The sequence below is a fragment of the Salvelinus namaycush genome, unplaced genomic scaffold, assembly GCF_016432855.1.
Source record: "Salvelinus namaycush isolate Seneca unplaced genomic scaffold, SaNama_1.0 Scaffold879, whole genome shotgun sequence".
NCBI lineage: Eukaryota > Metazoa > Chordata > Actinopteri > Salmoniformes > Salmonidae > Salvelinus > Salvelinus namaycush.
The window spans coordinates 87,357-103,460 of NW_024061618.1; the positions used below are offsets into that span (position 1 = coordinate 87,357).

Consider the following 16,104-nt stretch of genomic DNA (forward strand, 5'->3'; position numbering starts at 1 on the left):
CCCATAATTTCCACAGCCACTGTTAAATTCTTTTCATACTTTTGCTTCTGTCTTGTTGTAGCGCCATTTTCCATGTTTCCTTTGTTCGTCATCTTTTTACCAGCGTGGGTCCAAGCCATTGTATCCATCCTCAAAAACGACAGGAGGAAAGTCCCCCAAACAGCAATATGCTGTCGGGGAACAACCCCAAACTATAACTCAAACTTAATCAATTCACAAAAAGGAGATTGTACTTCAAAAAGCCCAAAAACTCAAACACAAACTCTCTGGAGCAAACACTCAGACTCAGCGCAATCACTCACACCTGTGTCAATTACCCAACAACAGGTGCGTATTCAGGCTGGTATGGCTGTAAGCGAAGGAAAAACTCTTGGTATACCATATAAAGTCAAACTGAGTTTGATAAACAGACATTGAATTTTCACCAATTAGATAAGCAGCTTGAACTTTGGGTCACAAAGTGGAAGAAATTACACATACTGTAGCATCAAATGCTTACGACAAGGCAGTGTTGCTGATGAAATAATGCAAGAGCACACCCTAGTGGACAAAATGCTTACAGCACCTGGTATTCCTAGGTGGTCTCCCATCCAAGTACTAACCAGACCCAACCCTGATTTGCTTCCAAGATCAGACGAGATCGGGCGTATTCAGGCTGGTATGGCCGTAACCGAAGGAGCAACTCTTGGTACACCATATAAAGTCAAAGTGAGTTTGATAAACAGACATTGCATTTTCACCAATTAGATAAGCAGCTTGAACTTTGAGTCACTCAAAAAGTGGAAGAAATTACATATACTGTAGCATCAAATGCTTACGACAAGGCAGTGTTGCTGATGAAATAATGCAAGAGCACACCCTAGTGGACAAAATGCTTACAGCACCTGGTATTCCCAGGCGATCTCCCATCCAAGTACTAACCATGCCCAACCCTGCTTAGCTTCCAAGATCAGACGAGCTCGGGCGTATTTAAAAAAATATATTTTTATTATAATAATGTCATAGTAATTTACAACCAAATCACATTAATACTAACAATCCTTCAATTAATTTCATTCCTTGTACATCAGCAAAAAAAAAAAACATTTTCCAAAACACAAACAACCCAAATAACAAAAAACAAAATCAACAAAACAATACAACAAATAAAACATAATTACACCATCATTATTCACTAATCAACATAAAATACATAATCTAATATAGACATTAGACATACACCATTTCAGAAGTTAACCCTAAATCCACCTCCTCCCTCCTCCATAGACACTAAAGTACTCCCCTTTATAAACATACTTTCAAATTTCTCTAGTTTTGCATTATACATTAATTCCACCTGCTTTCTTAAACCTGCTTTAAAGATTACCCAGACATTCAACTTTTTCCCTTCAAAATGTTTCATATTCCTTCTACAGTAAATTGCATACCTCACAAAACTCAAAACAATATTCAACAGGTACACATTCACACCCAAACATTTCCCCACCACTCCAAATAATATTAACCTATCCCATGCAAAACTTTCTAAAAACTATTTTCTCCAGTGCCTCCACAACAAAAGTTTTACTTCATTGAAAAAATCTGTCAGACATGGACATTCAACAAATAAATGCAACAAAGACTCTGGCTTCATCATACACACATCACATTCCCGCCGTACATCACGGTTTATCTGATGTAAAACAATATTTGTGTATATACGATTATGCCGTAACATAAAATCCATGTTCTCACAATTCCGTTTATTCCCAAACAAAACCAAATTCTCCCACAGCAAAGAAACATCCAAATCAATAAACATTTTTCTCCACATCCTCTCAGCCGCAGGCCTCACACACACAGACTTCAACATACACTTGTACAATCTTTTCTGTGTTACTTTTGATAATAATTGTTTCCCCGATCCTTTACCCACATAGAGACTTGGCAGCACATACAAGTCCTCATATTCCCCCTCCCCATTTATCACTTTTATCCACTCACCCAGAATGCATAATTTAATTCTTTCATATATCTTTAATACTAATTTTCTCTCCACTGTATCATCAAACTCCCACACAGTATCCAGAATTGCCTGCCCCCTTAAAAAAACAGGTATAACCTCGTAAAGAAAATCTTTTACCAATATTAACCCAGCCTTCATAAACAATTTGTTGTACAGCACCTTCCCACCACTCTCTATTTTCGGATTTAAAAACACAGGCTGATTAAATATGTTGTCCTTATGTGTACATGTGTACTCAATCTGAGGAAGAAATTCCCCCCATGCCAAGAACACCTCTTTATAGAACTCAGGCAAATCCTCCAACATATCCTTCTTCCATGACATCAATAATCCACTTTCTTCACAACCCCCACTTCTGTACAAAAAATATTTAAAAAACCTTTTCCATCCATAATCTATCTCCCCATATAAGTATTTTTGCACAGTTTTTATTCTCATTGCTTTTCTCTTCACATCCAAATCCACCAATTTCAACGCCCCATCCTTTAAATCCGAGATAAGAGTTGCCCTTGCAATCCTAGTCCCCTTCCCCTCCCATAGGAAATCTGTAACCAAACCATTGAATTCTTTTAACACCCATTGTGGCATATCCAACGAACTTAAAACATAGATACATTTGGATGCCACCAATGAATTAATCACCACCACTTTCCCCCTCAAAAACAGTTTTCTTGCCTTCCAATAGGATAGAGTATGTTTTATTTTATTCAAAACCCCAGTCCATGTCACATCTCTCATCCCTTCTTCATCCACCCCCAAAACCACCCCTAAAGTCTTTATATTACCTTCAGCCTTTTTGAAAGGGAATCCACAGTCCACCTTTTCATCTATCCCCACATACATTATTTCAGATTTTTCAACATTAAGTTTTGCCCCTGATGCCTTGCCATATACCTCAAAGCACTCCATTACATTCTTCACACTTTCAACATCTATCACAGTACATGTAGTATCATCCGCATATTGCTGTATAACACTCTCCCCCCCATCCGGTATCCGTATACCTCGAATTAATTTGTTTACTTTAATCATTGCTGCAAGCGGCTCCACCGATAAACTATAAAGAGCAGCTGATAACGGACACCCCTGCCTAACAGATCTCTCCAGAGGAAAATAATCTGTTAAAATCCCATTACATTTTACTCTGCTCCTTGCAGATCCATTCAGTAATCTAATCCAACCTATCATTCTTTCACCAAAACCAAATTTCCCAAGTGTACGCAATAAAAAGGAATGATCAACTCTATCAAAAGCCTTATTTAGATCCAAACTCATCACAAACCCCCCTTCCTCCCCCATATGCTTTATCACATCCCTTATTGTTCCCACTGTATCAGAAATATCCCTCCCTGGTACACTATATACTTGTGTCTCTGCTATTACTCCTCCCATAACATTTTTAACTCTATTAGCTAAGACCTTGGCTAAAATCTTATAATCACAATTTAAAAGTGTCAACGGTCGATAATTATCCAAATTTACACGACTCCCTTTATTCTTATACAATATGGTTAAAACTCCTGTGGCCAGCGAATCTGGCACCACTTGAGTCTTTTCAATATATTCATACAGTTTTCTTAAGATTGGAGCCAACAAATCTGCAAAAGATTTATAAAACTCTGCAGTTAGGCCATCAGACCCCGGGCTCCTATTGCAATTAGCAGCTAATATGGCCTCCTTAATGTCAGTTAGACTCATATCTTCATCACACATGTTTTTTTCCCCTTCTGTTAACTTAGTATCCACATGATCAAGCACCTTATCCATACAGGATTCATTAACCTTTTATTTTTTAAATAAGCATTCATAATATCTCTCGACCGTATCCAGAATCCCCACCAAATCATTAACCTTTTCCCCCTTATCATTAATTAACTCCGTAATATAAATCTTCTCTTGCCTTCTTTTTTCTAAATTCAAGAAAAATGAAGTACACCTTTCCCCCTCTATCGCATATTGCACTCTACTCCTTACAATCGCCGCATAACATTTCTTCTTCTCATATTCATCAAGTGCATCCTTAGCCAGTAAATAATCCTCCACCCCATGATCTTCATTCTTTTCTATACACTCAAGTTCATATTGAACCTTCTGACGTAGTTCCCTCTCCTTCTTTTTCAAAAAATAATTCCTCTTCACAGCATATTTTATAGTCAATTCCTTACATTTAATTTTCAGCTCCTCCCACCACAACCCCATATTCTCCTCCATTAACTGCTGTCTTTTGGCCCTCCCAATACATTCTGATATCATTTCAATATATTTTTCCTCCTCTAGCAGGCTATTATTTAAACACCACATCCCACCAGATTTAGTAGGTGTCTTTACTCCACAAGAAAATACCAACGCAGCATGATCACTAAAAGTTGTAAAAACATACTTAATATCTTTAATAAAATCCCTTAAACCTTCTTTTACTAAAACCAGATCTATCCTCGTTTGTTTTAAAACCCCTAAAACCACCTGCCTTCTAGAACCTTCTCTTTTTTCTGGATTTTCCTCCCTCCATATATCAATCAAACTGTTTTCAACCATAATCTTCCTTAAAACCCCCCTAGATACGTCACTTCTAAAAATAGCTCCCCTTGTCATATCTAGTCTATTCATTTTAACTTCTTGCGAATATAGGGGGTGCTGTTTCGCATTAGCATAATTTGCACTACAGATTAAACGGCTTCCTACTCAATTCTTGCTCGTACAATATGCATATTATTATTATTATTGGATAGAAAACACTCTCTAGTTTCTATAGCCGTTGGAATTTTGTCTCTGAGTGAAACAGAACTCAATCTACAGCACTTTTCATGATAGGGAGTCAGATTTCAAACATTTTGGCCACTGATCTGGAGTCAGTTTAAAGGTCCGTGTAAATGCTATGAAGAAACAGACACTTCTTACGTCTTCCCCTGGATGTCAGTGCGTGATGACGCTTTGAATGGAGTCGATTGCGCAATCAGGGGCTGTATAAAACAGCAAATACCGGAAGTAGCTTCCCTTTGCTGCCTGCGCCTTGCGCGCGAAGGACATCGGACTCGCCTCCTTCCAAGCGTTAGTTTAGCCAGTAATATTTCTCCGGTCATGTTTTTACCCGTTATAGGTGTTAACAGCATCATAAGGTAGTTAATTTGAACCGTTGTATAGCAATTTATATCCTTTTAGTGCGATTTTGAGGCATTGCTTTGTTGTGCACTTTGAAGCGCTGGGCACGTTTCGGGGTCCCGGTCGTACGTTAGTGGGCATTTCGACGGACAAGTGGACATCTTTCGACCAAAAGAAGATTAGACCCAAGAAAGGATTCTTTGCCCAAGATTCTGATGGAAGAACAGCTCACAGTAAGAACAATTTATGATGATAAATCGTGTTTCTGTCGAAAAATGTTAAACGCTTACGCCGCCATTTTGTTTTGTATAGCTTCGCTTGGCGCAACCTGTATTGAAAAGTAAGGATAATTTAAAAAATGTAAATCAGCGATTGCATTAAGAACTAATTTGTCTTTCGATTCCTGTCAACCCTGTATTTTTTAGTCAAGTATATGATTAGCTATTGATTAAACTAGATCACTCAAAGATGGCGACCGACATTTCCAGGCTTGTTTTGCTACTATTTTCATTGTATAACCACGGTTTTTTATGGCTAAATATGCACATTTTCGAACAAACTCTATATGTATGTTGTAATATGATGTTACAGGAGTGTCATCTGAAGAATTCTGAGAAGGTTAGTGAAAAAATTAATATATTTTGGCGATGATACGATATCGCTCTCTTTGGCTAGAATCAGTGCTCGGGTAACGTTTGCATATGTGGTATGCTAATATAACGATTTATTGTGTTTTCGCCGTAAAACACTTAGAAAATCTGAAATGTTGTCTGAATTCACAAGATCTGTGTCTTTCCATTGCTATGTGCTGTGTATTTTTAAGAAATGTTTTATGATGAGTAAATTGGTAATACAAGTTGCTCTCTGTAGTAATTCTAGTCGCTTTGGTGAGATTTGTGATGGTGGCTGCAATGGCAAACTATGATTTATACCTGAAATATGCACATTTTTCTAACAAAACCTATCCTATACCATAAATATGTTATCAGACTGTCATCTGATGAGGTTTTTTCTTGGTTAGTGGCTATCAATATCTTAGTTTAGCCGAATTGGTGATAGCTACTGGTGTTGAGAAAAAATGGTGGACAAAGAAAAATAGTGTCTTTTGCTAACGTGTTTAGCTAATAGATTTACATATTGTGTCTTCCCTGTAAAACATTTTAAAAATCTGAAATGGTGGCTTTATTCACAAGATCTGTATCTTTCATTAGGTGTCTTGGACTTGTGATTTAATGATATTTAGATGCTACTATTTAATTGTGACGCTATGCTAGCGATGCTAATCAGTGTGGGGGGGGGTGGGGGGTGCTCCCGGATCCGGGGTTGAGGCTCGTTAGAGGTTAACATTAAAATCCCCTACTAAAATACAGTTACCCTTGCACCATTTCCCTAATTCAAAAAATAAATTCCTTCGCTCTATCTCATTATTCGGCGCATAAATATTTATAATCCTAAAAACCTTATTCATATATTCAAAATCCAAAATTAAAATCCTCCCATTATTATCATTATATATCTTCTTCACATTTTCTACTACATCCATCCTTAATAAAATTGCAACCCCACTTGAATTTCCCCTCCCATTGTTTACATAAATAAAATCCCTCCATATTTTTTTTACTTCTAAAACACATACATTATCCCAGTGCGTCTCTTGAATACATAAAATATCTGAATTCTTCATTTGTACTATTCTATTAAATTTTCCCATTGTTCTCAAACCATTTGCATTTATTGACATTATATGGACCATTCTAATAAATAAAAACATTATAAAATATAATTTCATTATCCTCTACCTGTTATCCAGTTTCTTTCCTCTTCCACCCTTTCTCTCCCCCTCTTCCCGCCGCTTTCCTCTTCCTGTATCCTTCCCTCGTTCTTTCAATCTTTTCCCCATCATCCGTGTCCGATATCTCCTCCAAGTCCATGTTATCCAGCCAACTCACACTCTTGACATCCACATCCGTTGTGCTCCCCGTATTCATCTCCGTTTCTGGTATTGTCGTCGTTGTGCTCCCCGTGTTCATCGCCGTCTCTGGTATTGTCATCGTTGTGCTCCCCGTGTTCATCTCCGTCTCATGTATAGTCGTCGTTGTGCTCCCCGTGTTCATCTCCGTTTCTGTTATTGTCATCAAATCCAAAACCCTCTCCATTTCTTCACCCCCCGAGGTACTTGTTAGTGCTGTGCTTTCCCCCAAAACCTGTGAGTCCCCCGTGCTTCCCCCCAGTCCACTCCCCCCCTCCTCCTGAAAACTCCCTCTTCTTATTTCTGAGTCCATACTGCTCCCAATTTCATTCATCTTCTGGTCCTTCTTCTCCCTTCTTCCTTCCTCCGTCTCTCCACCTTCCACCACGTCCTCTCCTCCATCTTCTTCTCCTTCTTGCGACAATACAACTGCTTCCTCGAATACTGCTTGACTCCCCTCTTCAGCCATAACCTCTCCACAGTTGCACTCCGCCAATCTCTTTCTGCATCCACCACAAAAATTCCTTTCCTCTCCGACACATTCTCTCGCATAGTGGCCTTGATTGCCACACTTGAAACACTTAAATTCCGGGCAGTCTTTAACTGTGTGCCCGGGTTGAATACACAATCTACAAACTCTGACCTGTCTGTCATGAATTACCCTGAAGTATTCTGCTCCCTCCAGCGTCTCAATTCTTGTAGAATATGGCAATGATATAACTTTTTCTGTGAATTTTACCTTGCAAAATCGTGTCCCGTCAACCACCTCCGTTCCTGGCCAAACTCTCCTCCTTATCTCCGAGACGGCCTTTACTCCCCAGCTACTCAGCTTGCCCAGTATCTCACTATCTTCTATGTATACTGGGAGATTCATGAAAGATACCACCAATTCTTTCACATTCATATCTCTCGCCAGAATCCTGGTGTCCTTTATCCGTAATCCATCCATTAGACGTTCTTTTCCTTTTTCGTTTCTCATCGTAATTTCATACTTCTTATCCCCTTTCATTCGGCATCCCACCACCTCTCCACACACCTCCTTAAAACTTCTTGTCAATAGGGGGAGCTGTTAGCACTATTTTTTCTTGATGTTCCCAAATTAAACTGCCTCGTACTCAATTCTTGCTCGTACAATATGCATATTATTATTACTATTGGATAGAAAACACTCTCTAGTTTCTAAAACCGTTTGAATTATGTCTGTGCGTGAAACAGAACTGGACTTAGAGCAATTTCCCTATGTGGAGTTGAGAATGCAGATTTTTCCAACCTGTTCTCAGACCTGTGTATAACTCTGCCTGTCTTCTATTGGTTGAGATGCACTGCATACGCCTTCCCCTGGGTGTCAGCGAATAGAGGGCCTTGAAATGGAGTCTCTAGGCAGATCCGAAAGTCTATAAATTGATTGGAATCAAAGGGTCCCCTCTTTTGATTCTTCGCGCTGACGCAGTGAGGACCTTGGCATGTCGTTTTAGAAGCTCCCGTTTTAGCTCCTAGATATATCCGGCTCTGTTTTTATTCGATATAGGCTTTAAAGACATCATAATCTTGTTATTTTAAACCGATTTATATCAGTTTATGTCAGTATATTGCGATTTACGGGTATTTCATTTTCTGGCGTTGTAGGAAGTTGGGTATCTCTCTCTCGCATGCCATTGTTTACTGCTAATTGCAACGTGGAAGATGACTTTCTCCAACCCAGCAACGAGATTCTGATGGGAGGTCATCAAAAAGTAAGAACTATTTATGCTGATAATTCATTGTTCTGTTGAAAAAAGTCAAATGCATAAGACGCCATTACTTGCAGTGTAGCCTTGCTTTATCTGTATTGCGCAGTAACGTTAATTTTAAAAATGTAATTCAGCGATTGCATTAAGAACTAATTTGTCTTTCAATTGCTGTCCAACCTGTATTTTTTTAGTCAAGTTTATGAATAGTTTTCGATAAGAATAGGTGCCTTTCCAAGATGGCGCCGGACAGATTGCTTGAGAATTTGGAAACTATTCTCATTGTATAAGCACGATTTGTGCCGCTAAATATGCACATTTTCGAACAAACTCTATATGCATTGTGTAATATGATGTTACAGGACTGTCATCTGAAGAATTCTGAGAAGGTTAGTGAAAAAAATAATATATTTTGGTGGTTTATACGTTATCGCTCTTTTTGCCTTGAATCAATGCTGGGGTGATGTGGTAAGCTAATATAAGGCTATATTGTGTTTTCGCTGTAAAACACTTAGAAAATCTGAAATATTGTCTGGATTCACAAGATCTGTGTCTTTCAATTGCTGTACGCTGTGTATTTTTAAGAAATGTTTTATGATGAGTAATTAGGTAATACACGTTGCTCTCTGTAGTTATTCTAGTCGCTTTGGTGAGATTTGTGATGGTGGCTGCAATGGTAAACTATGATTTATACCTGAAATATGCAAATTTTTCTAACAAAACATATGCTATACAATAAATATGTTATCAGACTGTCATCTGATGAAGTTGTTTCTTGGTTAGTGGCTAGTTCTATCTTTATTTGGTCGAATTTGTGATAGCTACTGATGGAGTAAAAAACTGGTGGAGTAAAAAAAGTGGTGTCTTTTGCTAACGTGGTTAGCTAATAGATTTACATATTGTGTCTTCCCTGTAAAACATTTTAAAAATCAGAAATGATGTCTGGATTCACAAGATGTGTATCTTTCATCTGGTGTCTTGGACTTGTGATTTAATGATATTTAGATGCTAGTATTTACTTGTGACGCTATGCTAGGCTATGCTAGTAGCTTTTCTACTGATGGGGGTGCTCCCGGATCCGGGTTTGGGAGGTGTTAGAGGTTAATTGCTCGTAGTAGTTCGGGCACAACCCTGCTTAGCTTCCAAGATCAGACGAGCTCAGGCGTATTCAGGCTGGTATGGCCGTAAGCAATGGAACACCTCCTGGTACACCATATAAAGTCAAAGTGAGTCTGATAAACAGACATTGCATTTTCACCAATTAGATAAGCAGCTTGAACTTTGCGTCACTCAAAAAGTGGAAGAAATTACACATACTGTAGCATCAAATGCATACGACAAGGCAGTGTTGCTGATGAAATAATGCAAGAGCACACCCTAGTGGACAAAATGCTTACAGCACCTGTTTTTACCAGGTGGTCTCCCATCCAAGTACTAACCAGACCCGACCCTGATTAGCTTCCGAGATCAGAAGAGATCGGGCGTATTTTTTTAAAAAATCTTTTATTATGAAAAATCACATAATATTTACAACATTCAATCAATAATAAAAAAGGATGAACAATTCATCCTTTTACAAAATAAAAAAATAAAAAATAAATAAAATAAAACCTATTAAAAAACACAATCATCCACTAAATCCACTTAATAATGAAATACAAGTTTCCCATTTGACAGAATTTCAATAAGAGTACTCCCCCACACAAACAATTTTTCAAAATTTCCTCCACCGTATCTATATATTATCTCTATATCTCTCTCTAATATGCTCCTAAAAAAACCTTCCACACTCACAATTTTCCCTTCATAATGACCTAAATTCCTTCTTAATCTTATCGCATATCTAGCATGACTTATTACAAAATTCACCAAATTAATATTTAAAACTTTACTTTTCCCATTTAAACCAAAAAGAAACAACCTCCTCCACTCCACCTCAGTAAAAATCTCTTCTCCCCAATGTTTTACTAAAAGTCCTTTTAAAAACTCGTGAAAATCTTTCAACCTACTACATTCAATAAAAAAGTGCATCAAATTTTCCACCCCCGTACCACAAATATCACATTCTCTTTTAATATCCCTATTTATTTGATGCAAAACCACATTTGTAAAAATCCTATTATGTTTCAATTTAAAATCATTGTCTTCACATTCTATAAAATTATCCACCCCCGTACCACAAATATCACATTCTCTTTTAATATCCCTATTTATTTGATGCAAAACCACATTTGTAAAAATCCTATTATGTTTCAATTTAAAATCATTGTCTTCACATTCTATAAAATTATATTTTACATTTACATTCTTCCATATTGATTTTACATCCATGTTTGGAAACACCCTAGACCACACTTTCTCCGCAGCAGGACTTTTTATCTCTTTTAAAATACATTTTCTATAAACCATTTTAACTTTTAGACCTGATAAATCATGTTTCTCCCCATTACTTTCATAATATAAAACTGGTAAAGCCCTAGATCTTTTGACCACCTCTTTGTTTATTAAAATCACCCACTCCCCGGGAATACATCCTAATATTTTCTTGTACATATTCTCCACAGTAGTTTTACTTATTTCTTCATCTACTTCAACCACATTGTCATATATAGCCTGAAATGGAAGAAACCCAGGAATTACCTCATATGCTATGTCACCTATCTGCCTCATCCCAGCCCTCATAAAATATTTACAAAACAACATCATATTATTGCACTTTATCTTTGGATTTAAAAATATCGGCTGATTTAAAATATTTTCTAAACTGGTACATTCATAATAAATATTTGGTAAAAACCGCCCCCAAGCCTCAAACACTTCTCTGTAAAACAAAGGTATATTACTTAACATTTCCTTCTTCATACTCATCAATAAACCATTGTCCCCCATCCTCCCAACCTCCTTCAAATACTCTTTAAAAAACCTTTTCCACCCATAATCCAATTCACCAAATAAATATTTCCGTACCATTTTTACTCTAATTGCTGTTTTCCTTACACTTAAATCTACCAACTTCAAACCCCCCTCCTCATAACCTGCAATCAAAGTTTTAAAAGCTATTTTCACCCCCTTCCCTTCCCATAAAAAATCAACTACAATTTTATTCATTTCAGATAAAACCCATTCTGGCATATCCAAAACATTCATTACATAAATAAATATTGACATCAACAATGAATTTATGACAATTACTTTCCCTTTTAATTTCAAAGACCTCCCCCTCCACATATTTACCACCTTTCTAACTTTATTTATTACACCACTCCATGTCAAATCCCTAGCTTCCATTTCTTTCACCCCTAAAAACACTCCTAATACCTTAAAATAATCTTTAACCACTTTAAAAGGAAAATTCCCCTCATTAATCTTCCCAATATACATTACTACTGACTTCTCCATGTTAACCTTTGCACCCGATGCTTGTCCATATACTTTAAAACACTCCATCACCCTTTTTACACTACCCTCATCTCTAACTGTTATAGTGGTATCATCTGCGTATTGATGTATCAAACTAAAACCTCCTTGCGGAGTCTCTACACAATTTATAAGATTATCTCTTTTAAGAAATGCTGCTAAAGGTTCTACCGATAAAACGAATAATAAAGCTGATAAAGGACACCCCTGTCTCACAGATCTCTCAAGAATAAAAGAATAGGTTAAAACCCCATTACATTTCACCCTACTTTTTGCCTTATTATATAATAATTTTATCCATCCTATTATTCTATTACCAAAACCATATTTATCCATTACCCTAAACATAAAATCATGTTCCACCCTATCAAAAGCTTTATTTAAATCTATGCTTAAAACAATTCCCCCCATCTTATCATGATTCATTTTATTTATCACATCTCTAATTGTATTAATTGTATCCGCAATATCTCTACCAGGCACACTATAATTCTGTGTAGGTGCTATAATATCATTTAAAACTTGCTTCATTCTATTTGCCAGTATCTTTGCTAAAATCTTATAATCCGAATTTAATAAACTAATTGGCCTATAATTCTCCAATTTTAATTTACTCCCCTTATTTTTATATAAAATCGTTATCAGCCCTGTCACCATAGATTCAGAAATACTATCATTATCCTCCATATATTGATAAACTTCCAATAAAATAGGTGCTAAAAAACTGGCATATATTTTATAAAACTCTGCAATTATTCCATCTACTCCAGGACTCTTATTTACTTGTAAACCCTTAATCGCATCTTTAACTTCAGTCAATGTTATTTTCCCATCACACATTTGTTTATCCTCTACATTAATTTGCACATTCACACTATCCAATATCTCCTTTACACACCCCTCATCCACCTCCCCTTTCTTAAATAAATCCTTATAAAAATTCTGCACTGTTTCTAAAACCTCTACATAATCATTGACAACTTCACCCTTTATATTTTCGATCTCTCTAATATATGTTCTCCTCTGTTTATTCTTCTCTAAACCAAGAAAAAATGAAGTACATTTCTCCCCCTCCAAAACATACTTTGCCTTACTTCTTATAATTGCACCCTTACACTTATCTATTTCATATTTAGTCAATTGTGCTTTTAATTCCAAAAACTTTCCTATATTATAATTAGGTTCACTGTCACACTTCCTCATTTCTTTATCCAATTTAGCTCTCAACTCATTTCCTTCTCTTTTCATCCTACCTCTCTTTTTCCTTGCATATCCTATACTAAAAACTTTTATTTTTTCCTTAACCTTATCCCACCATGAACACTTATCATTCTCTTTCTGCTTATCCTCCATTTCACATGCTATCAAAGATTTAAGTTGTTTCCCATATTCCTCATCTCCCAAATACCCTGCATTCATACACCATATTCCACCCCCTGTTCTTTCCTTATCTAATCCCACTGAAAATGTTAAACCTGCATGATCACTAAAAGTTGTAAAAACATACTTAATATCTTTCATAAAATTCCTTAAACCTTCTTTTACTAAAACCAGATCTATCCTCGTTTGTTTCAAATCCCCTAAAACCACCTGCCTTCTAGAAAATTCTCTTTTTTCTGGATTTTCCTCTCTCCATATATCAATTATTCCTTTTTCTAACATCATCTTCTTTAAAACCCCCCTAGATACATCACTTCTAAAAATAGCTCCTCTTGTCATATCCAGTCTATCCATTTTAACATTAAAATCCCCAAGTACAATACAGTTTCCCTCACACCATTTCCCTATTTCTAAAAATAAATCTTTGCGCTCTATTTCAGTATTAGGCGCATAAATATTTATAATTCTAAAAACCATACTCATATATTCAAAATCTACAATTAAAATCCTCCCATTATTATCATTATATATCTGTTTCACATTATCCACCACATCCTTCCTCAATAAAATAGCAACCCCACTTGAATTCCCTCTGCCATTGTTTACATAAATAAAATCCCTCCATATTTTTTTTACTTCTAAAACACATACATTATCCCAGTGCGTCTCTTGAATACATAAAATATCTGAATTCTTCATTTTTACTATTCTATTAAATTTTCCCATTGTCCTCAAACCATTTGCATTTATTGACATTATATTAACCATTCTAATAAATAAAAAAATAATAAAATATAATTTCATTATTCTCTACCTGTTATCCAGTTTCTTTCCTCTTCCACCCTTTCTCTCCCCCTCTTCCCCCCGCTTTCCTCTTCCTGTATCCTTCCCTCGTTCTTTCAATCTTTTCTCCATCATCCGTATCCGATATCTCTTCCAAGTCCATGTTTTCCAGCCAACTCCCCTCATTGACATCCACATCCGTTGTGCTCCCCGTGCTCATCGCCGTCTCTGGTATTGTCATCAACTCCATAACCCCCTCCATTTCTTCACCCCCCGAGCTACTTGTTAGTGCTGTGCTTTCCCCCAAAACCTGTGAGTCCCCCGTGCTTCCCCCCCGTCCACTCCCCCCCTCCTCCTGAAAACTCCCTCTTCTTATTTCTGTGTCCATACTGCTCCCAATTTCATTTATCTTCTGGTCCTTCTTCTTTCTTCCTTCCTCCGTCTCTCCACCTTCCACCACGTCCTCTCCTCCACCTTCTTCTCCTTCTTGCGACAATCCCACTGCTTCCTCATATATTGTTTGACTCCCCTCTTCAGCCCTAACCTCTCCACAGTTGCACTCCGCCAATCTTTTTCTGCATCCACCACAAAAATTCCTTTCCTTCTCTCCATCACATTCTCTCGCATAGTGTCCTTGATTGCCACACTTAAAACACCTAAATTCCGGGCAGTCTTTAACTGTGTGCCCGGGTTGAATACACAATCTACAAACTCTGACCTGTCTGTCATGAATTACCCTGAAGTATTCTGCTCCCTCCAGCGTCTCAATTCTTGTAGAATAAGGTAATGATGTCACTTTTTCTGTGAACTTGACCTTGCAGAAACGTGTCCCGTCAACCACCTCCGTTCCTGGCCAAACTCTCCTCCTTATCTCCGAGACAGCCGCCACTCCCCAGCTACTCAGCTTGCCCAGTATCACACCATCTTCTACATATACTGGGAGATTCATGAACGACACCACCACTTCCTTCACATTAATATCTCTCGCCAGAATCTTTGTATCCTTTATTCTTAATCCATCCATTAGACGTTCTTTTCCTTTTTCATTTCTCATCGTAATTTCGTACTTCTTCTCCCCTTTCATTCGGCATCCCACCACCTCTCCACACACCTCCTTAATTGCTCTTAGTAGTTCCATTGTCGTCACCTTGTCTTCTCCTTCCAACTCAATTGCCACCGTGTATTCCTTGCCATATTTCATTTCTTCTTTATCTTCATTTTTCTTCCGTTGCGCTTTTTCGTTGTCTTTGTCCATTCCGTTTGTCTTTTCCATGTTGTCCGTCATAGTAAAAAAATGAATCCAAAAAACTCTCCCCCAAGCAGAAAAACTGCAAGGGGGAAGACTAACCAAACTTAAAACTATTCAACTGAAGAAAATAATAAATTATATTGCAAAAACCAATTAATTAACAAAAATAGCTCTCGAGCAAACACTCTCCAGCAAACACTCACTCACAGCTCAGACACTCGCACCTGTCGTCACTTCTCCAATCAGGAAATGCGTATTCAGGCTGGTATGGCCGTAAGCGAAGGATCACCTCTTGGTACACCATATAAAGTCAAACTAAGTTTGATAAACAGACATTGCATTTTCACCAATTAGATAAGCAGCTTGAACTTTGGGTCACAAAGTGGAAGAAATTACACATACTGTAGCATCAAATGCTTACGACAAGGCAGTGTTGCTGATGAAATAATGCAAGAGCACACCCTAGTGGACAAAA

At 37.3% G+C, this 16,104-nt stretch overlaps 1 pseudogene; it reads right to left on the reverse strand.

The window, feature by feature from the left end:
• Positions 1-553: 553 nt before the first annotated feature.
• On the reverse strand, positions 554-672 carry LOC120043208 (annotated as a pseudogene).
• Positions 673-16,104: the final 15,432 nt, after the last annotated feature.